The 25,604-nt window shown below is 40.7% G+C and overlaps 2 long non-coding RNA genes across 2 annotated transcripts; one reads left to right on the top strand and one right to left on the bottom strand.

The window, feature by feature from the left end:
* Positions 1–14,245: 14,245 nt before the first annotated feature.
* On the bottom strand, positions 14,246–18,002 carry LOC141781606 (uncharacterized). Its single transcript, XR_012596899.1, has 2 exons — positions 17,264–18,002; positions 14,246–14,387 (listed from the first exon to the last, which is right to left on the bottom strand). It is a non-coding gene; the product is annotated as an uncharacterized LOC141781606 (long non-coding RNA).
* Positions 18,003–23,865: 5,863 nt separating this feature from the next.
* LOC141781605 (uncharacterized) lies at positions 23,866–25,081 on the top strand. The gene is made up of 2 exons (XR_012596898.1): positions 23,866–24,494; positions 24,577–25,081. It is a non-coding gene; the product is annotated as an uncharacterized LOC141781605 (long non-coding RNA).
* Positions 25,082–25,604: the final 523 nt, after the last annotated feature.

Raw genomic sequence — 25,604 nt, 5'->3', positions numbered from 1 at the left:
AGCTACGAGATCTCGTTCTATACGACGAGACTACGGGAAGTGGTTTTAACCTTTAACATGTGAAAGGTTTCACTTGAATAATTCTATTTCAAATACTTACACATGCATTTTGAATCGTCATAATTAGGCTACAGTGTATGTAATAAGGATAAGGATTCCATAGATGTGCAGCAGTCCGACTGATGAGAACAATAATTCAGAGTATCTCCAAATATACAGAAGTCGTTTTTTAAGATCTTCATGTGGTATTTTATCATTTATTAGATTGATTTTGGCAAATATTGCATGCTATATAGGCTATCTTCAATTTGTTTATTAACAGCAATTCAATAGGGTGACTTAAAGGTCCCATATTGTAAAAAGTGAGATTTTCATGTCTTTTACATTATAAAGCAGGTTTAAGTGCTTTATAAATACTGTTAAACTATCAAAGCGCTCAATATACGGAGAAACACACACAGCCCGTATTCAGAAATTGTGTTTGAAACAAGCCGTTAGGATTTCTGTCCATTTGTGATGTCACAAATATACCATATTTAGACCATTACACGGTTTTAAACATAAATATTCTAAATGTGTCCCAGGTTATTTCCTGTTGCAGCGTATGTAAATAACATCAGCTGACAGGAAGTAAACATGGACCCAAGCTGTTGCCTAGCAACGCAATTCCGTTGCAATGCACTAAAACGGAGAGTTTCAGACAGAGGGTAAATACAGGTAGGCTATATTTAGGCAGACAGTGTGAGGAAAATAAAGTTTTTTTTTTAACATTACAGCATGTAAACATGTTCTAGTAGAAACACAAAATACAAGTATGAACCTGAAAATTAGCATGATATGGGACCTTTAAGGGTGATTGGGACATAAGGTCGAATGGGACAGTATTACTACTCGCCTGATGAGTGAAAATAAAAACTCTTTTGCTGAGCCCTATATTGTGAGAGTGGCGTAGGTCATTTGGAGAGTAGCACAGCCAGTGTGTAGTGTGTGTTTGCGTGCATGTGAGAAGGGGAGCGAGAGAGCAAGTGAGAACAAGCGCGGTGTGTGAGTGAAAGCAAGCGGGCAGTGGAGCAGAAGAAAGGTGGTTTTAGCTTTGTAACTATCAAGTTGAATGTTCGATGGAAGTTGCAGTTTGTGCAGAAATAAATGCTGCAGCTCTTCAAGACCAACAGAGGTTTCCCGTGTCTTGTTTCCCTGCTGTTGAGTGAAGTGACGGGGGTTAACTCCGAAGCGAGTATAGACTCCGGCCCTGGAGACCAAAGCTACGGTCTCCCCTGTGTCTTTTGACTACGGTCGGGAGGCTGAAGCAGGAAAAGTTGACACCTAGCTATGAAACCACATAATCAAAATTGCGTGCCCTCAATGGTGTGACATCACGTAGGTGGGCGGGGCAAACATCAAACAGGAAGTTGACCCTGTAAAGCATGAGGTGAGGAAAATGACATAAGCTTTTGTTAGAGTTCATCCTAAATCAAATCAAATCAAATCAATTTATTTTTTGTATAGCGTCAAATCACAACAGAAGTTATCTCAAGACGCTTTATATGTAGAGCAGGTCTATGACCGTACACCTAAGGTCATAAAATGGTCATAGCTAATATATTACACAAACCTTTGATGGAAACATGAATATGATGTCCTACTGTTTGGGTCAGTGCTAAAGGTGCTAGCTTTAACAGTGCTAGCTTTGCTAATGAAGAAAATGATCAACCTTGCTATGAAGAACAACTGTGTATGCTCTGTATGCTCTACATTAGTGTGTGTGGACCCCTAATCCAGTGGTTCTCAACCTTTTTAAGTAACGACCCACCAGAATAATCAGGTTGGTGTTCGTGATAGGGATGTTAATAATTAACCGTTTAACCGTTAACCGACATTAAGCATTTTAACCGATTAACGCTATCGGTTAAAACGGTTAAAAGAAATGTTAATAATTAACTCAAAAGCTGAGCGGCTCAGAGGAGCGGCTCGTCTCTTTTAAGGTCACCTATTATGCAAAATGCACTTTTCCATGTCTTTTAAACATCAATATCTGTCCCCAGTGTGTCTACAGGTCACCATAGTATCATAAAAGACCATCCTCTCTCTTTTTCTCCTGCTTCATCCCTCAGAAAATGGGTCTGAAAAAATGCTGATCAGCACATGCTTAAACTGGTGACATCGGTGACATTTTTCAGGCCATATAAGGGTTTCCTGGTGGAACGGTTAGAACCTCCAGCTAGGTCACCCCGCCCACAGAGTGGCTCTCTCGCTGTCCGCCTCGTAACTATAAGCAAAGTCTGCTCCTACTTCTGTTAGTATGCAAGAACCAGCAGAACAGTCTTCATATACTCCCATCATCTGAGATAAATATAACATGTTCTTTCACAAAGGCTTTATGTAAATACACTGTTTAAAACAGTTGATATGAAAAATGTATTTGATGTCATGCATGTAGAAGAGTACAGGTAGTAAATAGTGACTGTAAGCAACACAACACATTTCTGTTTCACAGTCAAACTTTATTTGAGTAGACAGATGACAATATTAATTATTCACAGCATTTTGAACGTGAACAGATAACCACATTTCACAACATAAATATGGCAATAACTGTCTGACAAGTAGAACCGTTACTCTGAAACATAACATAACGTAAGTCCTCCCAGTAGCTGCTGATACTGTGGTTACTGAGCAGTTTTTATATAAGTTCAGTTATGTTGTCAGAGACAGGATAAAGTCTATTTCAGCATGGTAAGCTACGGAAAGTGTAACGTTAACCGGTCTGTAGTCATGGTAACACAGAGACAGCTCCTACAATAAATACTATACCATTACTCTGATTACTTTACTACGCTTATAAGGTGTCTTTTACCAGAAATAATGAACTGACTACTGTTTCACATCTTCTATTTTCCACCCTGGTGTTCGCTGTGTTTACACACCGTCACATGTAGCTACATGCTACCATGTTAGCTCTGTAATGTAGCTACATGCTAACATGTTAGCTCTGTATCTCCCATGTAAATAGAACTACTGTATCTGCTCACAGCAAATGTTTTCTTCTCCACTGGGATGATTCTGTCGGTCATTTCTCACAGATGGATCTGTAAAGACAAACGTAAAACAGAGGGTATGTTTACGGTTTACAGAGTTAAACCGTCAGGAAAACCTGGAATCTTGTTGTTCATTTCTCGCCAATTTCAGATCAGATTCCTCCGGTAACATGTGCTGTGTGAAGTTTCTGGTTTATAAACTTTTAAGTAGTTTATTTTTCACGGTACAGCATAACTGCAGTGTGAAACTCTTCCTGCTGCCTGCTCTCTCTAGCTCAGGGCGAGCTGCAGGGCAGGGAAGAAAGTGACGCTGTGTTGAGGGCGTTTGATTGACAGCGGACAGCAGGAAATGCTGACCAATCAGAGCAGACTGGGAGGAGACAGGCTCTGAATCAGAGTTTTTCAGACAGAGGGTGAAAGAGGCTTTATGCAGGCAGACCGAGGCAGACAGTATGAGAAGAATAACGTTGTTTTTTTTAACATTACAGCATGTAAACATGTTCAAGTACAACATTAAAATACATCTATGAACCTGGAAATGAGCATAATATGAGACCTTTAAGGAGAAAAGCCGGTCCACCTTAACAGCCCACCTTAAGAGGTGGAGCCGGTCTCTGGCTCGCTTGAGCGGAGCGGAGGAGTTGTAGTTTCGTAGCACTTATTCACCGACAAATAAACTGTACACACACTGCTATACCTACGTTCACAGCTAGAACGCCACCAACAACCTCACACTCACTGCCAACACACACACACGGACAATTGTTAAAGTTACGTCGCACTGACAGACTGTATGTGTGGCGGCGGCGGCGAGGAAGAAGCCTCCGGGCAATGCTAGAGCTGCTAACGTAGCACAAATACACACATTGTTAATCGGGCAATCGCTATCGTTGATCCGGGCAGACACACAGCTGACAACCTGCTAAACTAAACTAAATGTGCGGTGGAGACTTTTACTGGGAAAGTGGCTGCATGTCCGCGACACTACACGCAGCATCGTAGCTGCTAAGTTAACGCTCCCGGACGGTGAACTGGAGACTCCCGTCAACCAATATCTGTTGTGCTACTGCAGCTGGTACAATGCTTCACAAATCTTGTCGGTTAATGGTTAATAATTGGTTAACGAGGGTCGGTTATCAGTTAAGAACATTTTACAAAATGAGCATCCCTACCACAGACCATGGATGTACAAGTAAATGGAATAATTCTAGAATTCTTTAGAAGACTAGAAATAGGTTGCGTCTGAAATTCCACACTAACATGCTATTTAGTACGCTAAAACAGTACATGAGATTTTTTAGTACGTCCGAAATGTTAGTATGAAACCAATAGTTGCGAATTGCATACCATTTCCGGCAGCATAAATTTCCCACAATGCAGTGCAGTAGTGACGACAACATTTATAACAGATGTTGAGGGACAGCTCTGCAACATCAATAACGCCTCTCTAACAACTTGCCTCAGTACAAGAGGGCTTATTGGCAGGGTTAACATACGTTTATATTACTAAGCAACTGTGAATTAAAAACAAAAATACGGTCCTCTCTCTAGGTTCATGGTGGAGAGGAGGTCGTGTTGCTCTGGCTCTATCGATCTGGTGTGGAGAGGAGGTCGTGTTGCTCTGGCTCTATCTATCTTGACGTGGAGAGGAGGTCGTGTTGCTCTGGTTCTGCCTATATGGCGTAGAGAGGAGGTTGTGTTGCTAAGGCTCTATCTGGTTGGCATCGAGAGGAGGTCGTGTTGCTCTAGCTCTATCTGTTTGGCGACGCCTGGAAGCTGCTTGACATCCTCCTGGATCCACCTTCACACTTATATTTACATTATACATATTATTTTTTGTCATGGATTGTCTATGTTGTATTTTCATTATATTGTTACTCTGTACACACGACATCCATTGCACATCTGTCCGTCCTGGAAGGGGGATCCCTCCTCTGTTGCTCTTCCAGAGGTTTTTTCCATTTTTTTTCCCTGTTAAAAGGTTGGGTTTTTTTGGTTAAGTTTTTCCTTATCCGATGAGAGGGTCGTACTGTCAAGGACAGAGGATGTCGTATCCTGTACAGATTGTAAAGCCCCCCGAGGCAAATTTGTGATTTGTGATTTTGGGCTATACAAATAAAATTGACTTGACTTGAAATATGCGCTTAATATTGTGTTATATCAAGTGTTGCAGAAAACTGATTTTATGAATCTTGGTGATTTCCAAGTTGTGTTCAAGCTGATCAGATCAGATGTCAGAAGATCACAGACATGTTTTTTGCCCTCTTTATTTTTTAGGGATACTGTTTAAAAGCTTTTAACCTGAGAAAAACGTGAAAACCAAATAAAAGGAGCATGGTCACTTCAGGGTCAAACTTCACCCCCCTTGCCTTCGTGAAAGAATGACAAACAATACAACTATAAAACGGCGAAATCTTCTGCTTTCCATTGGAACATTTATCTTTTCTTTAGCAGTAAAATTAACAGATATATCTCTGGATAAAATTCTTGGTCGCCAGTAACTTCTAATCACAGTTAAAGCGATACTGAACTTTGGTATAACTTTGGATTGTATTGCTAACTAGCCGTGATATATGCCCAACTAAAGGAGGAAATTGTCATCAATTGCTCCTAAGTGGATTACGGTTTGTTATTATGATGTGTTAATATGTATTGTTATGAAGCTACGTGTTGTTATGTGTTTTTATGAAGCTAAGTGTTGCTATGAAGCTATGTGTTATGAGTTTTCAATTAAGCTATGTGTTGTTATGTGCTGCTATGAAGCTATGTGTTATCTGTTTTTATTTAACCTATGAGTTGTTATGTGTTTTTATTTAAAGGTCCCATATTATGCTCATTTTCAGGATCATACTTGTATTTTGTGTTTCTACTAGAACATGTTTACATGCTGTAATGTTCAAAAAAAACTTTATTTTCCTCGTACTGTCAGCCTGAATTTGCCTGTATTTACCCTCTGTTTTAAACGCTCTGTTTTAGCGCATTTCGACGGAATTGCAACATAATTGCGTTGCTAGGCAACAGCTTGGGTCCATGTGTACTTCCTGTCAGCTGATGACATTCACATACACTGCAACCAGGAATAAACTGGGACACATTTAGAATGTTTATGTTTAAAACTGTGTAAAAGGTATAAATATTGTATATTTGTGACATCACAAATGGACAGAAATCCTGACAGCTTGTTTCAAATGCAGAGTTTCTGAATACGGGCTGTGTATTTCCCTGTGGATTGAGTGTTTCGATACTTTTTCACAGTATTTATATAGGACTTAAGCCTGCTTTATAATAAAAAAACATGAAAGTCTCACTTTTTTATAATATGGGACCTTTAAGCTATGTGTTATGTGTTGCCATGGTAGCGCTCAACGCAGCAGCACGCCTCCTGTCTCTTGCTGTTTTAGATTTTTTTAGTCTTTAGAATTTTTTTTAGTCTTTAGATTGTCTTTCGATTGTTTTCTTCATAGCAGTATGTTTTTTTAAACCTACTGTCTCTGTCTCTATCTAGTCTCTATCCATTCATCCATTCGTACCCACCTCCTCACCCTTGGTTACACTGCACTTATTGCACCACAAACTTACGGTTGTGCGGGCGGGTGTAAATTCTCTGTGTATATTCTGTTATTTATTTTATAATTGTGTATGTATTCCCGATCTCATATTTATCGACTAATTGCTATTGTTGCTGTTATATTTATATGTTTATAAGGATGATTGTATTTAATTCATTATTGTTATTCGATTGATTGAGAGATCGATTGTTTATTATACAAGGATGAGAGAGTAACAAACAGGAACAAAGAATCTCACTGCCATCTCAATGTGTATGTGATCAATAAACTAAACTTGAACTTGAACTTGTTATGAAGATATGTGTTATCTGTTTTTGTTTAAGCTATGTGTTGTTATGCGTTGTTATGAAGCTGTGTTGTTATGAAGCTGTGTTGTTATGCGTTGTTATGAAGCTGTGTTGTTATGAAGCTCTGTAGGGTCCTGTGATTTCCGCGATGAGGGAAACATGGATGGAATCGCAGAATTTGATAATAAAAATGGAATCAATTGCAAACTGCTGAACATTGTGAAATTGCCAAAATGTGGATGCAATTGATACAAATCCGGGTTTTGCCTGCCATCATAAGCATTTTCTTCACAGCGCCTAAGCCAAATGAACAGAAAAATAACTATGCTGCTTTGTTTTGGTGTCATTTATGGGCACAGTGCTTCTACCCTCTGGTGGCTACTCAGTGCGAGATCTACGAAAAATATGAAGACTCTGAAATGTTCCCGCGGTACCAGTCCATCTATCCCCTCAGTCAAAAACGGCTTACTGGCAGGACCTTGCAAATATATTGTGCTGGTTAAACTTTCAGGGAACGCACCCTATGTTCACCCTGACAATGCTACATTATTTTTCAGACCGTCTGCCTGACTATGCCTGTATTCACCCTCTGTCTGAAACGCTCGCTCCGTTTTAAAGTCTTTTTAAGGCCACCTCCCAAAAAAGGCTGCTCTGATTGGTCAGCTTTTTGGGGACTCACTGGGTGTTTCAGCTACACAGAGTTTAGCGGCACTTCTACCGGTGACTGTATAGTTGTGACATCATAACCTTACGGAAGTCATGTTAGCATGTAGCTACATTACAGAGCTAACATGTTAGCATGTAGCTACATTACAGAGCTAACAAGTTAGCATGTAGCTACATTACAGAGCTAACATGTTAGCATGTAGCTACATTACAGAGCTAACATGTTAGCATGTAGCTACATTACAGAGCTAACATGTTAGCATGTAGCTACATGTGACGGTGTGTAAACACAGCGAACATCAGGGTGGAAAATAGAAGATGTGAAACAGTAGTCAGTTCATTATTTCTGGTAAAAGACACCTGATAAACGTAGTAAAGTAATCAGAGTAATGGTATATTATTTACTGTAGGAGCTGTCTCTGTTACCATGACTACAGACCGGTTAACATTACACTCACTGTAGTTTACCGTAGCTGAAAGACTTTATCCTGTCTCTGTCAACTAAACTGCAGGTGGGATTAAAAATGCTGTGTATAATTAATATTGTCATCTGTCTACTCAAATAAAGTTTGACTATGAAACAGTTGTTGCTTACAGTCACTATTTACTACCTGTACTCTTCTACATACATGACATCAAATTAATGTTTCATATCACCTGATTTAAACTGTGTAATTACATAAAGCCTTTGTGAAAGAACATGTTATATTTATCTCAGATGATGGGAGTACATGAAGATTGTTCTGCTGGTTCTTGTAGACTAACAGAAGTAGGAGCATACGTTGCTTATAGTTACGAGGCGGGGTCACCTAGCTGGAGGTTCTCACCGTTCCACCAGGAAACCCTTATATGGCATGAAAATCGTCACCGACGTCACCAAAGTAAGGAAGAGTGCTCAGCGTTTTTTCAGACGCATTTTCGGACAGATGGAGCAGGAGAAAAAAAGAGAGGATGGTCTTTTATGATACTATGGTGGCCTGTAGACACAATGGGGACAGATATTGATGTTTAAAAGACATGGACAAGTGCATTTTGTCATAAAAGGTGACCTTTACATTTTTTATAAAAATCTTTGGTATTAATTATACAGTAATGTGGATGATACATACTGTATGTGATATAAGAGGATCATAGTCAACTAAGGCAGAAAGCAAAACAATAACAGTAAAGACAGGGAAAACAAACTCACAACAACACAGCTTGTGTGTCTCTTTGACCCTGTGAGCTATTCCCATTGGAGACGGATCTTAGTTTAGTTAAAGGTTCAACCAAGTGGGCTCGGTCACAGGTTAGAGATCAGACAAATATCAGCTCCCTCACTCAGATTTGAAGGCCGTTGCAAAAATAAAACATGTCATATTAACGTGAATCACCTACCCAAACTAAACAGTTCTCATGGGACTCGTGACTAGAGGTTACCGGCAATCCTCAACTTTATCCAGCGATATCTTTGTCAAATCTCTCTGTGCTAAGGAAAAGATATACGCACCGATGGAAAGCTGAAGATCTCGCCGTTCGAGAGGTGCATTGGTTGTCATTCTATCATGAAGGTAAGGGGGTGAAGTTTGACCCTGAAGAGGCCATGCTCCTTTAATTTGGTTTTCACGTTTTTGTCAGGTTAAAAGCTTTTAAAAAGCACCCTTAAAAAATAAAGAGGGAAAAAAAACATGTCTGTGATCTTTTGACATCTGATCTTATCAACACACCTTGGAAATCATCAAGACTCATAGGCCCAATGTTCCCAACGTCCACACGTCCTCTCACACTCACAGACTTCGAGGTGCGTTCCCGCAAAGCCTGTGAGGCTTCAGGGCTGTCCCACTGACAGACCGTCAGGTCCTTGAGGGCTCTCTCGCTGACATTTTGAGCCCTTTATGAGCACTTTCCGTAAGTTTGCGTTTCTGCAGACTTTGCCTGAGGGAATTACCCACAATTCATAGCGTTGTGACGTTAAACACAGGGCTACCATGGTTAACAGGGGAAGCCCGGAGGCGTAAAAAAAAAAAACAGGACGGCACATGGGTGTTCAACCTAGCATATTGCATTTACACAGAAACATTAACATTAAGGATTTAAGAAGGTACATAAAAAACACATGAAATCAGAGGAATGCATCATTAGACTATATGACACACCTGGTTTATTCATCAACCAGCTCTTTTAATTTTGCGTAATGAATTTGACAAAAGTTAGTAGTTTGTTAGTCGTTAGTAGTCTCAGTCTCAATGTATAATTTCAGCCTAGTAGCCTGCTGACGAGAACATTTTTCATTTTTAAACCACTGCCTCTCAATAACCCTCTGTTGTTTATGTCCCACAAGCACTGCTGTGTGCCTCGCTCTGTCTCCCCTCTCTCTCCTTTTACTCAGGCTTCTCTGTGCTGGACCATCAGTCGTTCTGTGACGTCTCTCTGCCTCTCTGGTGGTGCCTCATTCCACATGACAGATGTTGCTAAGGCTCTATCTGGTTGGCATCGAGAGGAGGTCGTGTTGCTCTAGCTCTATCTGTTTGGCGACACCTGGAAGCTGCTTGACATCCTCCTGGATCCACCTTCACACTGATATTCACATTAAACATATTATTTTTTGTCATTGATTGTCTATGTTGTATTTTCATTATGTTAAATAGTAAATAGTAAAATAAAAGCGGTAACGTGATATGTTGCCACAAACTGCTGTCCCATTCGTATTTATACCATTTCAAGCCCTCGCCGCCTCTCACACTCAACCATTTATCAGGTGAAGTCAGTCATGTCCCTGAGGGTTCAGGGCTTATAAGGTCTTAGGGAGGACATTGGGATTGGGTCATATAATCAGTTTTCTGCAACATTTTTGAATATTTAGCACCTATTTGGCCCCTAGGGACCAAATTTGCAACTCCCAGATATCTACGTATATCTTTTCATAACATACTTTATAAACCTACGTCTGTGTCAAACGTGTTGCTTTTATTGCAAAATGCACAATTGTTACAAATATTTCAACTTAGCGGGACAAATCTGTTTGGTTGCAAATGGTCAACTTTAGTCGATTAGTCATTTTTTATGCTTTTTCATGCTGAATGACTTATTTCCAAGAAACTTAAGAGCACACGATTTAGGGTGCTGCTTTTGTGTTATTCTTTGTGGAGAAACTCAGTTTCACAGATCTGTCAATCAACTACTCCATTAGTAAATTGAGTGGTAATAATTTCTTTGTTCGAGCACAACCGTACGATTTTCTCTTCTAACTCTCGTCAAGAAAGAAAATAAAGAGTATTTCCCAAAATGTAGAAATATAGCTTAAAAATGAATCCTGATTTACTTAAAATAAATCTGGATTTAAAATCAGAATCTTTTTAATAATATGGTGTTTTGTGTAATTTGTAGACACAAGGTTCCATTGTCCCAAATCCTGGTGTTTTTTTTTTTTATTTTAACCAGGGCTGTCAAAATTAACACGATAACACGTCAACACTAATTTGTTTTATCACCACAAATTTATTTAAAGCATAACGCAACTTGCAATTTCAAGGTTGTAGCAGCTCAGTTTCAAAGCTAGAGTGAAGATACTGGTATCATATGAAACTAGAAAACCTGAAGAATCCATCGGTACCAACCATGTCATACTAACTTACTTACTTACGCAAAGGAGGCTAAATAACGCTCCAAACTTACTCCAAACTCCAGATCAGTGAATGTAAATGGGTTCTATGGGTACCCCCGAGTCTCCCCTTTACAGACATGCCCACTTTATGATAATCACATGCAGTTGGGGGCAAGTCATAGTCAAGTCAGCACACTGACACACTGACAGCTGTTGTTGCCTGTTGGGCTGCAGTTTGCCATGTTATGATTTGAGCATATTGTTTTATGCTAAATGCAGTACCTGTGAGGGTTTCTGGACAATATCTGTCATTGTTGTATGTTGTTAATTGGTTTCCGATAATGAATATATACACACATTTGCATAAAGGAAGCATATTTGTCCACTCCCATGTTGATAAGAGGATTAAATACTTGACTATTCTCCCTTTAAAGGGACTGTTTGTAACTTTTTAAGCGTATAAATGTACCAGGTCGGGACACATGCGCGCTCGCATATGCGCGCTCGCGTGTGGCCGGAGTCTGCTCCTCTGTCTGCTTGCCTTCACTCACACAGTGCGCGCGCGTTCTCGCTGTCTCGCTCCACCTCTAGACGTGAACGCGCGCTCACTCCACACTGCAGAATAGTTAGTTTAGCTCTGAGAATTTCTAGTGAATGTACAGTGGACGTTTGTGCAGAAATAACTGCTGCAGCTCCTCCAGACCAACAGAAGTTTTCCGTGTCTTGTGAAGTGACGGGGCTCCACAGCGAGAAACGTTATCAGCGGCACCCAGTCGGAGACGGTAACGTTTCTCTTCCACCGTCCCGCTTTTCCTGCTCAACCTCCAGTGTCTCCCTCTCAGGAGGGAAGCACCGGAGGCTGAGCAGGAAAAGCCAACACTAGGATCAGCATTGATTCATGGAGAGACCTTCGTCTGGTCAGCTAACATTACTGCCAAGCAGCTGAAATATAAGTGATATTGTGCTTTTAGCTGATGTGTGTCGCCTCACGATGCTCGTTCAGGTATATTTAGAGCAAGCAAGTGCGAGCCCGACAGTCAGCGACACCTCGCTGACTTTCGTTGACTTCACGGCCACAGGTGTCGCTGTTAACAAGCATTTCTGAAAGTTACAAATAGTCCCTTTAAGGTACATTTTGAACTGATAGAAAATGTGTGATTCATTTGCGATTAATCACGATTAACTGTTTTAATCAATTGACAGCCCTAGTTTAAACACAAAACTGTAAGCTCCAAATCACACAGCCACTGGGATTCTTACCAGTCTTAACAGCAGCAGTTCTCTGGCAAAGTTTATGGTTCATTATCAACCTTACTGGATGTAATGAGCCTTTAACTGCTTCAACATACAGTCCAATAAGTTTAAAAATGAACTTGATGTACCTGCTGTAACTGCTGGCACCATGGCAACCAAATGTTTAATCTTGTCAGTTTGAACATTTTTACCTGGCTCTTGAAACGTAAGGCTCCTTATGTGTGTTACCATGAAAATATGTACATCTGGAGGGAATCAGTCTGACTTGCTAGCATCTAAGCCAGGGGTCAGCAACCTTTACTATCAAAAGAGCCATTTTAGACAAAGAAAAAGAAAAAAATCTGTCTGGAGCCGCAAAAACATTTGAACATTGTGATGAAGGTAACACAGTTACCAATGAGCCGTGTAATTCAATGAGCCGTGGCCTATAAAGACCAGCTCTGGACGACATGCTCGTCTCAGTCCGCGGAGCTCAGAAGCCCCGTCCGTGTTGCTGCACAAAGTGCAATCGCTTGTTTTTTCAAAGTTTATTAAGATTGAACGACACGTGCATTTCCAAATTGCCCCAACTTTGACACAGCACATCCTCGGGTCCCCAGCAATACACCCGCCAAGTGTGAAGAAGATCGGATGAACGGTTCTCAAAAACATCTGAGATTACGAGATTAAAGTTATAACTTTACGAGAAAGAAAATCTTAATATTACGAGAATAAAGTCATAACTTTACAGGAAAAAGAGTTGTAATGTTACGAGAATAAAGTCATAACTTTATGAGAAAAAAAGTCATAATATTAAGAGAATAAAGTCCTAACTTTACGGGAAAAGAAGTCGTAATATTACGAGAATAAAGTCATAACTTTATGAGAAAAAAAGTCATAATATTACCAGAATAAAGTCATAAGTTTACGAGAAAGAAAATTGTAATATAACAAGAATAAAGTCATAACTTTGCCAGAAAAAAAGTCGTAATATAACAAGAAAAAAGTCATAACTTTACGAAAAAAAGTGGTAATATAACGGGAAAAAAGTCATAACTTTACGAAAAAAAAGTTGGAATATTAAGAGAATAAATTCATAACTTTATGAGAAAAAAAGTGGTAATATAACGAGAATAAAGTCATAACTTTACAAGATAAAAAGTCGTATAATTACCAGAATAGAGTCATAATTTTAGGAGAAAAAAAGTCGTAATATTACCAGAAAAAAGTCATAAGTTTACGAGAAAAAAAATTGTAATATGACGGGAATAAAGTCATAAGTTTACAAGAAAAAAGTTGTAATATTACAAGAATAAAATCATAACTTAACGGGAAAAAAGAGTTGTAATATTACGAGAATAAAGTCATAACTTTATGAGAAAAAAAAGTCTTAATATTATGAGAATAAAGTCATAACTTTATGGGAAAAAGAGTTGTAATACTACGACTTTTTTTCTCATAAACTTCTGACTTTATTCTCGTAATATTATGACTTTATTCTCGAATTCTCAGATTAATTTTTTTTCCTCAATGTGGCCCTAATACTCCGTCGTACCGTCGTACCAAAGACCTATAACGATGATAGATAAAAATGAGAATGTAAACAAAAAAAAAGTTATTCATTTCCATTTTTTAAAATCCTCAGGGAGCCACTGGAGAGGGACTGAAGAGCCGCATGAGCTCGCAGGTTGCTGACCCCTGGGCTAAGCTCTCACACACACTTTATCCGTGCAGTTTAGTGATGCAGCCAGCAGGGAGCAGAGTTTGACTACAGATAGCAGCACAGAGCAGGACTGACAGAGAGGGAGAGCAGAAAGCCAGGAGGAAAAACTGAGAAATGATCGAAATCATGAAAAACCAATATGTCACCGGTTGTGTTTGTTTGGGATGATGCTTTATTTGTTTAACTGGATCTGGCAGGATAATGGAGAGCTCTGTGGTGATATTATATCATAGACAGATCGTCGGATGGGTAGGTGAATGAGTTCACTCACTCAAATGGATGCAGCTACTCCTGTTGAGAGACAGAGAAGGGAATGACAGCTCTGGCCCTTTACATGTAAGACATACATGCTTGTTATTGAATGGACACTGGAGATAGCGTTTACTTGCAGTGTGAGTGCTGCAATAATCTGATTTAATCATCAGATCTGTGCGATTCATTTAGCCTTTGTGTCATCACTAAGTTACACATGCATGCACTCACACGCACAATAACGTACACATACATGTGCACCACCAGTCAAACCTCCCAGCAAGCATTGCAGCTTGGCAGGGTCGTTTCTCTACTTCCTGTTTGCTCCTCAACCTTTTTTCTCTTCCTGTCTCCTTCCCCTCTTTCCTCTCCTCCAGAGTTTTGTTTTGCACTCAGCCTCTTCCACTCCTCCATTTGGTCATCATCGTTTCTTTCTTGTTTTCTACACCAACTGATATTACAACAGTCTCACGACAGTTCGGGAAATTGAATAGAATAGAAGTACTTAGTTAGTTTTAGGAATAGATCGACTTGGTTTAGGCAACAAACTACTCAGTTAGGCTTAGGCAACAAACTACTCAGTTAGGTTTAGGAAAAGATCGACTTAGTTAGGCTTCGGCAACAAACTACTTAGTTAGGCTTAGGCAACAAACTACTCAGTTAGGTTTAGGAAAAGATCGACTTAGTTAGGCTTAGGCAAAAAACTTCTTAGTTAGGCTTAGGCAACAAACTACTCAGTTAGGTTTAGGAAAAGATCGACTTAGTTAGGCTTAGGCAACAAACTACTTAGTTAGGCTTAGGAAAAGATCGACTTAGTTAGGCTTAGGCAACAAACTTCTTAGTTAGGCTAAGGCAACAAACTACTCAGTTAGGTTTAGGAAAAGATCGACTTAGTTAGGCTTAGGCAACAAACTACTTAGATAGGTTTAGGAAAAGATCGACTTAGTTAGGCTTAGGCAACAAACTACTTAGATAGCTTGAGAAAAAGATGGTGGTTTGGGTTAAAATAACACCGGAAGTGCTGTAACTTAATTACGGAAGTTACGTGACAAATAAATCAACTTTGACTTGTGGTTTCACACGGGACACGAACACCGGTTTCCTGGTGAAAGTCCTGTGTTTTCTCTTTATTCTTCCCAGTTCACAATTATGTGAATTATATACTAATTGATTTTGTGCTGACCATCACGAAAAAAAAAGTGAAACTCATGTCTATGTACACGAATCAAGACATTCAATTTCGTGACTAGTTCACGAACTGCTGTCCGTCTTTTCTTCAGTGGATCATCTTATTTTGTGAACTGGTGTGAAATCTGGTGAAAGGGGAGAAGGGGGGCACACGGGAGGAGAGGGAGGGAAAGGCCAAAAAGAATAGAGGGAAGTGAAGAAAAGATGACAGAGAGAGAGGAAAGGAAGGTGAGAGGGGAAGGAAAGCACATGGAAGACTGTCAGAAAGGGGATGAGGGGATGAATGGAGCGAAATATTTAGAGAGATTTAGGAGGAAGAACAAGAGACAGGGAATCTGTGTGTGTGTGTGTGTGTGTGTGTGTGTGTGTGTGTGCGTGCGTGCGTGCGTGCGTGAGTGCGTGCGTGCGTGTGTGAGGGGATGGTGCCCTAAATGTGTGTTCATCTGGGTTAATTCTCAAGGACAGAACTATTAAAGATTAACAACGAACCACCATGTTTTATTGAGACGAGCTGCATTCGAGGGCATATGGCTCTAAACACAGACCTACTTAAAATGCTTTGTGTGTTTGTGTGTGTGTGTTTTTTCCTGCAGGCTTTTATTTTGTCCAGACAAAAAGACCTTCTTTTCTGAAAAGCCATGTCGTGACTGTAGGCATGGCTTTTTGCTGCAGTGCTGCAATGCTGCAGTCCTTCCTCCATTAGATTGGCCTCCCTTAAAGGTCCCATATTATAAAAAAGTGAGATTTTCATGTTTATTTATTATAAAGCAGGCTTAAGTTCTTTATAAATACTTTGAAAGTATCGAAATGCTCAATCCACAGGGAAATACACCAGCCCGTATTAAGAAACTCTGCATTTGAAACAAGCTGTCAGGATTTCTGTCCATTTGTGATGTCACAAATATACAATATTTAAAACCTTTACAGAGCTTTAAACATAAACATTCTAAATGTGTCCCAGTGTATTCCTGGTTGCAGTGTATGTGAATGTCATCAGCTGACAGGAAGTACACATGGACCCAAGCTATTGCCTAGCAACGCAATTCTGTTGCAATTTTATCGCAATTCTGTCGAAATGTGCTAAAACAGAGCGTTTCAGACAGAGGGTAAATACTGGCATAATCAGGCCGACAGTACGAGGAAGATAAAGTTTTTTTTTAACATTACAGCATGTAAACATGTTCTAGTTGAAACACAAAATACAAGTATAAACCTGAAAATGAGCACGATATGGGACCTTTAATGTCTGTCCACATTTTACTAAATGTCAGTTATGTTGGAAAAGATCAGGACATGCACATACTCAATCTGAAATGACACAGATTGTGGGCAAAAATAGATAAATACTGTAGATAACAAGAAACAAGTCTCGGTCAAAACCGAGTATATGTCTGGACTACGGTCCAGACATATACTCGGTCAGTAGTAGTCAGTATGTGAATTTGTGGCTTAATTGTTACACATATAGTCAGTGGTAATGTCTATCATGTTTTGTGAAAAAAATTTTCCACTTATATCTTAATGTTTGATTGAAAGACAACTTATAATGACATTCAGTAATAGTAAATGGTAACATTTACTAGTCAGTATATTACACATTTTATACAAGGTGAAAAGGTAATAGTATGACATACAGTCTGCAAGGTTAAATGTATTTCAGTTTTTTCTTAAAGCATGTGTATCAAAAGCATTCATCATATAAGTGGTGTGTAACAATATATACATACGTCGCGAAAGTTTATCAGCATTGAGATTCTCCCGCTTTTGTCACTGACGTTGTTGCTGCCGTATTTATTCCTAGATGGAGTGGTAACGGAGCAGCTACAATGTTAGCATAGTCTGATACTGATCGATCCGAACTCCATTCAGAAAAAAAGCATTTTAAAAGTTGTTTGCTTGTCGTCATGGTAACAGACCCGACAAAGCATGAATTCAGACTTTTTACTAATCAGCATCATTATGTTATTTTGGCACACTTTTGATCCGTTTACAACAACGTCGCTGCCGTATTTATGCCTAAATGATGTTATGTTGAGCGTTGATGGAGCAGCTACAATGTTAGCATAGCCTGACACTGATCCGAACTCCGTTCAGAAAACAAGCATTTTAAAAGTTGTTTGCTTGTCGTCTTGCGACCAGACCTGACAAAGCATGAATTCGGTCCTTTTACAAATCAACATCATGATGTTGTTATTTCGGCATTATTTTGATCCTTTTATTGCAATTAAATCACAGCACAGTCTGTTTATTTTGGGTTCATACTGCAGTAGCGACGTGTGGCTTAGTAGATACAGTCAGTGCAATGGAACTGTATGTGAATACAGCTCGCCGCCGGGTAACGTTATGAACCCAGACACAACGGCGTTTGGTTTTTCTGACATATCTGGGACTTCCACAACATGTACAAAGCGACAACAGTGGTTATTTCTTCCATGGCTGATGGAGGAAATGGAGGAAAGCGGGCAAAAATTTGCTTCGCGCTTGGTGTGAATACACGGTATTTCTCACTCACTCACTCACTCACTCACTCACTCAGTGACAGACTTTTGCGTTTGTAGGGCTGGCCCTCTGCGGTCCAGACAAATCTTACTGGGACATTGTAGCTTACCTATTGCGTGTTTATATCTGATCACGGCACTTTGCTTGCCACAGATAGTGAATTATCTAGCAATATTCATATACTCCAAGAGGTGTTCAGAACACCGGATCTTCAAACTCAACCGAGTATACTGAATCACCACTTATATTTACAGAATCGGTAGCTTTCAGCAATGGAGATCACATAAACATCATGACGTGATGATTGTGTTGCAAACGGGTTGCTGATGAGCAATTAAAGGAATAGTTTGACATTCTGGAAATTAGGGATGCACCGATACCACTTTTTTCAGACCGAGTACAAGTACTTGCATTTGGGTACCCGCCGATACCGAGTACCGATACGAGTACTTCTCTGTGCCAAAAGACCCTCATTAACAGCCAGCTGGAGGGTGTGAGCGACACACGGCAGGCTGGGGAGTCCCGCATACGGTGCTCCAGGTCGGCTTGGAAAGGCTCGGGCGAAGGTGCTTCCCGGGGCCGTGACCGTGACCAAAGTGTCACCGGGGTGGACTGTCCTTAGTGCGCCCCAACCGCGTCGTGCCCCCAGGGCGAGGCTCGGCCCACGTTAAAGGGCCAGGGGTCTGCGGCAATGTCAGCAACCCACCCGACCCGTCTTGAAACACTGACCAAGGACTCTAACGCACGCAAGTGTCAGAGGGTGCAAGCAAAACCCCGTGGCGCAATGAAAGTGAGCTGGCTAAGGTGGGATCCCGGACCCGCGGGGTCGGGCGCACCACCGGCTCGTCTCGCCCGCACCGTCGAGGAGGTGGAGCGTGAGCGTGCGATAGGATCCGAAAGATGGTGACGAGATGATCACGTCACGCTGCCGTAAAGAGGTATCGTAGCCGTTTTGCGAGTAGGAGTACGTGAGCACAATATCGGTGCATCCCTACTGGAAATACTCTTATTTGCTTTCTTGCCAGGAGTACTTAATTTACGCCACTTCCAGTGTTATTTTAACCCAAACCACAATCTTTTCCTGAGTAGTTTTTGACACGGAACTTCAGTACTTATGTTACGCCACTTCCGCTGCAGTGTTACCATGATTTTTTCCTAAACCTAACTAAGTAGTTTTGTTACCTAATCCTAACTAAGTCATTTTCTTGCCCTAACCTAGCTGAGTAGTTTTGTTGCCTAATCCTGACTAAGTAGTTTTCTTGCCTTAACCTAGCTAAGTAGTTTTGTTGCCTAATCCTGACTAAGTAGTTTTCTTTCCTTAACCTACCTTTGTAGTTTTGTTGCCTAATCCTGACTAAGTAGTGTTCTTGCCTTAACCTAGCTAAGTAGTTGTGTTGCCTTATCCTGACTAAGTAGTTTTCTTTCCTTAACCTAACTAAGTAGCTTGCTTGCCCTAACCTAAGTAGTTTTGTTGCCTAATCCTAACTAAGTAGTGTTCTTGCCCTAACCTAGCTAAGTAGTTTTCTTGCCTTGTCCTAACTAAGTGGTTTTCTTGCCTTAACCTAACTAAGTAGTTTTGTTGCCTAATCCTGACTAAGTAGTGTTCTTGCCTTAACCTAGCTAAGTAGTTTTGTTGCCTAATCCTGACTAAGTAGTTTTCTTGCCTTAACCTAACTAAATAGTTTTGTTTCCTTAACCTAGCTAAGTAGTTTTCTTGCCTAATCCTGACTAAATAGCGTTCTTGCCTTAACCTAGCTAAGTAGTTGTGTTGCCTAATTCTAACTAAGTAGTGTTCTTGCCCTAACCTAGCTAAGTAGTTTTGTTGCCTAATCCTGACTAAGTAGTTTTGTTGCCTAATCCTGACTAAGTAGTTTTCTTGCCTTAACCTAACTAAATCGTTTTGTGGCCTAATCCTTACTAAGTAGTTTTCTTTCCTTAACCTAACTAAGTGGTTTTCTTGCTTTAACCTAACTACGTAGTTTTGTTGCCTAATCCTGACTAACTTGTTTTCTTTCCTTAACCTAACTAAGTGGTTTTGATGCCTAAACCTAACCAATTGTTGCCTGTGAAGACGGAAGTTTATTTTGAAAAGACTGGAGCGGAAATTGCCACTGGACTTTTGTGGGGAAACGCACAAAAAATAAAAAATAACTTTTCCTAAGATATCATACGTTGTATGAGAATACATTGCACTAATTCAAACATTTGATCTGGTCTGCAGGGGTGGAACTGGAAGTAATAAATAACATTTACTGTCATTACTATAACTAAGTCACTTTTTAAAATGGACTTTTAAAATCAGTTGTTCTACTTCTACTTAAGATTTTTTATCTCAAGTATTATACATTCTACATTTCAAGTCGCATCCATTATAGAGTGAAAACAAGAGTCACATGAGAAAGTCAAATCAGCAGAGGAGAAGCTGCTGGTGAATCTGCGGCCGCAGGAGGGCAGAGCTCCAGAGCTCCAGAGCTCCAGAGAGGGGACACTCTGGGAAAGATACATGTTAGATGTTTACGTCCCAGAATGCTCCTGGTGGATCCTTCAGCAGTGACTACTGCGTTCACTGAGAGAGAGGGAGGAGTGCACAACCTCTGTGATGTTTCTGGCTGTAGGCCTGTCGAGTTGTGACTGCAGAGAGCTTATTCAGCTTAAAACTAGGGCTGTCAATCGATTCAAAAATTTAATCATGACTAATCGCATGAATGTCCATGATTAATCGTGATTTATTGTGATTAATCGCAAATTAATCACATATTCTTTATCTGTTCAAAATGTACCTCAAAGGGAAATTTGTATGATAAGAGTATTTAATATTGGTTACAGTGGGACAGAGATGTTGAGTGAACTGGTTACAGTGGGACAGAGATGTTGAGTGAACTGGTTACAGTGGGACAGACTGGTTGAGTGAACTGGTTACAGTGGGACAGACTGGTTGAGTTAACTGGTTACAGTGGGACAGAGAGGTTGAGTGAACTGGTTACAGTGGGACAGAGAGGTTGAGTGAACTGGTTACAGTGGGACAGACTGGTTGAGTGAACTGGTTACAGTGGGACAGAGAGGTTGAGTGAACTGGTTACAGTGGGACAGACTGGTTGAGTGAACTGGTTACAGTGGGACAGAGAGGTTGAGTGAACTGGTTACAGTGAGACAGACTGGTTGAGTGAACTGGTTACAGTGGGACAGAGGTTAAGTGAACTGGTTATATTATACGTTGAAAATGAATGAGCAGAGAAGTTGGACCTTTGGGTAGATGGTGGAGGACTCTGTGGAGCATGAGGCCGTTTAGTCAGGTGAGAACGACAATACAGTCACTGAACTCACTCGCCAGAGAATGTCAAAAAACACTCCGTTGCCTAGCAACATAGCGTCGTGAGTGTTTGCTATGTGTATAGAAACTACATGCTCTCTATTTGCTTCAAATCAATGTGTGTGTTTGTGGCTGCAGCCACTGTGGGGTTCTATTATCTCTACATCTCTGTGTTGTATGCATTGATGATGCTTTATTCTACTGGTAATTCAGGTGTCAGGGTCAGGCTGTTTGATTGATGTAGTCTAAAGCCAGGAACACACCAGGAACGTCAGGAGCGCGTGGCGGCTGCGTTACCTGTTGTTTTTTATTTCGACGTCAGTGTTAGAGTGGCCACACTGTCCGCGTGTGACGTGCGTGAGACGAGTCTCAGCTACGTCTCTTCTAGAGATTCGAGGTCTCGCCTATTTTGATGCATGCCGCGCGCGATTAACAGCAGCAACAGACAGTGAAAGTGATCTATTGACTGTATATTAACATCATACCAGCAAGATTACTACAGTTTCGATGTCTATCCGTAGAATATGTTACGGAGATGAAAAAAAGTAAAGACTTATTTTTAAATCAACACTTCCGGTGTGCCGCATAGCGCCATCTAGTGGGCCGCGAGGCAGTGGTACTAGATTATTTTTTTATTATTATTTAGCAAAGTGAACAGGTAAAACCTAAAGGAGGTAAGATGCCAGCTGCCGTAAAACCAAAGCCTATTGAAGGAGGCTGAGACACGGGCGGACACGGGTCTTGTATTGGGTATAACACATGCACAGTGTAACTGGAGCTGCGGTCGTGCGTTGCGATCGGCTCAATTTCGGCGAGTGCAGAGCAGATATTACTGCGCATGTGCGGTACCCCGAAAGCGCGTTGATTAAGTGTGACCCAACCTCCTTCAATAGGCCTTGTGTAAAAACACCAAACATCATCAGGTAGAGACAAACGTGTTTGCCACTGTTAGCTAGCTAACGTTCTCGGATGCAGTGAGACAAAATGGATCGGTTTTTAAAGCGAAAAAGTGATGTGGGAGACAACCCTGCGCCAGTAAAGGCTCCGAAGCGTGTGGTGAGGAAATATGACCCTGAATACATTAAAGAAAAAAGAAAAAGAAAAAACTTATTCTGTGGAACAGAAGAGTCAAGGAGGGACGATTTGACGTGTTTTCACTCCTAAGTGAAACTTTTGAAGCCACTCCTCGTGTCAACATATCCAGTGTTATAACCCAGCATTTGACTCAGTTGTCAGGAAAGTTTACAGACTACTTCCCAGAAGATGCACGAGATGGAAACCTTTGGATTTTGGACCCCTTCTCTGTGGATCCTGCTTCAGAAGACATAGCTCTCTCCACTGTGTTGGAAAATGAACTGATGGAACTATCAGCAGACAGCAGCCTGAAGCTTCAGCTCACACAAGTTGACCTTGCTTCATTCTGGATACTGGCTGCCAGTCAATATCCCTCTCTGTCAAAACGGGCAATCAAATTTCTGTTGCCTTTCACCACCACCTATTTATGTGAGTCAGGGTTTTCCATTGTGACTGTCACAAAATCAAAGGCAAGGAACAAACTGAAAGCAACTTTGAATGCTACTCTGCGTGTCAGCCTCTCACCCATCCCACCACGACTTGATCTCATTATTTCCCAGAGGCAAGCCCAAGTGTCTCACTGAGGTTAAGCAGAATATGTATTTTGGTCATTACAGCTGACAGTGGCATAACACATATCTACAGCCCAGTTTATTATTTGTTGTATAAACATGTTAGGTTTTTTACTAATTTATTTGGGAAGGTGGTCCTCGGAAATGTTTTGACAATCACAAGTGGGCCTTCAGTTGCAAAAGGTTGAGAACCCCTGTTCTAGAACATGCAGTGACTTGGAGAGCTCCATGAATGAATATAGCACGAAGTTTTAATTGTGGATTATTACTATTATTTACAAATTACCACATGATTCTTAATCTTTCTCTGTCTAAAAAAAATACAATGATATTTATAATGAAATGAAAAGGCCATTAAAAGGCAAACTCTATGTAGAAAGAAAGAGCTGACAGCAGCAGCTGCAGAAACGCAGCAGACACGCAGCTGAAATGCAGCTGGTGTGAACACCCGACGCATGAATCACGCAGCCGCCGCGCCACGCAGCCGCTGTGCCACGCAGCCGCCGCATGCTCCTGACGTTCCCTGTGTGTCCCGGCCGTCAAGCCCCAGACACACCAGGAACGTCAGGAGCTGCGTGTCTGCTGCGTTTCTAGTGCTGCTGTCAGCCTTTTCTTTCTACAAAGAGTTTGCCTTTTAATGGCCATTTCAGGCGTCAAAAATAGGCGAGATGTCTATTCTCTAGAAGAGAAGCTGAGACGCGCGTGAGACGCAGTGTGGCTGCTCAAACCTGTTAACACGGACGCCAACATATAAAAAAAAAAGGTAACGCAGCCGCCACACGCTCCTGACGTTCCTGGTGCGTCCAAGGCTTAATAATGCTTGTTGCACTCACTGCAATGTCCATACACTTTATGTGTTGTCTGTAATTTGTGTTTAATTGTCTGACTTTTGTCCTCTTTTCTGGTTAATCCTAGTAAAGCTACACTGAGGAAGGCGAATGTATATTTAGAATTGATAATCAGTTGTATGTACAGGCTGCAAAGTGCTAGTAAATAGTAAAGGAATTTATTGCTGGTTTGGACATAAGTGGCGTGATGTTATTCCAGTAGATGTACGTTGATGTTTTTACGGGTCATTTTACCTGACCCGTTTACTTTACTCTTACCTTAGTACATTTATTAACACAAGTAATCGTAATAGTAATAGGAAAGTAATAGTACTCTTTCCACCCCTGCTTGTTTTTAATTTCCACCTCTACTACCACAACTATATCCTCCGGGGACATTTTCTCCATATTTGTTGTTGTTATGGGAACATGAAATCCAGCATTTGATGGATTAGTTAAGAAAAGGAGCTGACATGCATTGGCTCGTTTCTGAGAGGCTAAAACTTTGTGAAAGAGTTCTACTCAACAACTTCCAAGGGGGCTCATTGACATGGGTGACATACGTTTATATTACTAAGCAACTGGGATTAAAAACAAAAATATGGTCCTCTCTCTAGGTTCATGATGGAGAGGAGGTCGTGTTGCTTGGGCTCTATCGATCTGGCGTGGAGAGGAGGTCGTGTTGCCCTGGCTCTACCGGTTTGGCGTGAAGAGGTGGTTGTGTTGCTCTGGCTCTACCGGTTTGGCGTGGAGAGGAGGTTGTGTTGCTCTGGCTCTACCTATATGGCGTGGAGAGGAGGTTGTGTTGCTAAGGCTCTATCTTGTTGGCGTGGAGAGGAGATTGTGTTGCCCTGGCTCTACTGGTTTGGCGTGGAGAGGAGGTTGTGTTGGAAGCTGGAAGTTGCTTGACATCCTCCTGGATCCACCTTCTCACTTATATTGACATTATACATATTCATTTCTGTCATATGGATTGTCTATGTTGTATTTTCATTATGTTGTTACTCTGTACACACGACATCTATTGCACGTCTGTCCGTCCTGGAAGGGGGATCCCTCCTCTGCTGCTCTTCCTGAGGTTTCTAAAATTTTTTCTCCCTGTTAAAAGGTTTTTTTTTGGTTAAGTTTTTCCTTATCCGATGACAGTGGGGGTCGTACTGTAAAGGACAGAGGGTGTCGTATCCTGTACAGATTGTAAAGCCCCTCGAGGCAAATTTGTGATTTGTGATTTTGGGCTATACAAATAAAATTGACTTGACTTGACTACTCTCTCCCAAACACACAAACCTTAAAAAAAACTAATGAGTGCTGCTACATTTTCTACCATTTCCATTTTCCAGGTACTTTCTAGGGCTGGGCGATATGGAGAAAATCCATTTTTGACCAAATACCTTGATTACGATATATTATATGGTTGACTACTGGTGCTTTTACAAAAATATTTTCACGATATGTTTGATAAATAATCATCATATCTGCGGATATAATGACTTAAGGCTGGCCCTCACTAAAATATTTTTCATATATTAACAGATGTGTAAAATGTGAGAGACCTCACACATGACGAGATGTTCTGTTAAATTGAACAGTTTTGTTCCTATAGTGTGTGGAGAGCAACGATTTGGCCCAAACAGCACCCCACACACTAACAGATTCATTCATGAACAACAAGAGTCATGTCTAAAATAAACAAAAAATGGAAATCTGGCAAAATCTCTCGTGATCAAACGTGACTTTACGTATATAAAAGGGGTAAAATTAATGATATGTATCATTTTTCTCTACA

The sequence above is a fragment of the Sebastes fasciatus genome, chromosome 13 (assembly GCF_043250625.1).
Source record: "Sebastes fasciatus isolate fSebFas1 chromosome 13, fSebFas1.pri, whole genome shotgun sequence".
Lineage (NCBI taxonomy): Eukaryota > Metazoa > Chordata > Actinopteri > Perciformes > Sebastidae > Sebastes > Sebastes fasciatus.
The sequence above is the reverse complement of the archived record's forward strand: the minus strand, read 5'-3'. Positions and strand labels throughout refer to the sequence as shown.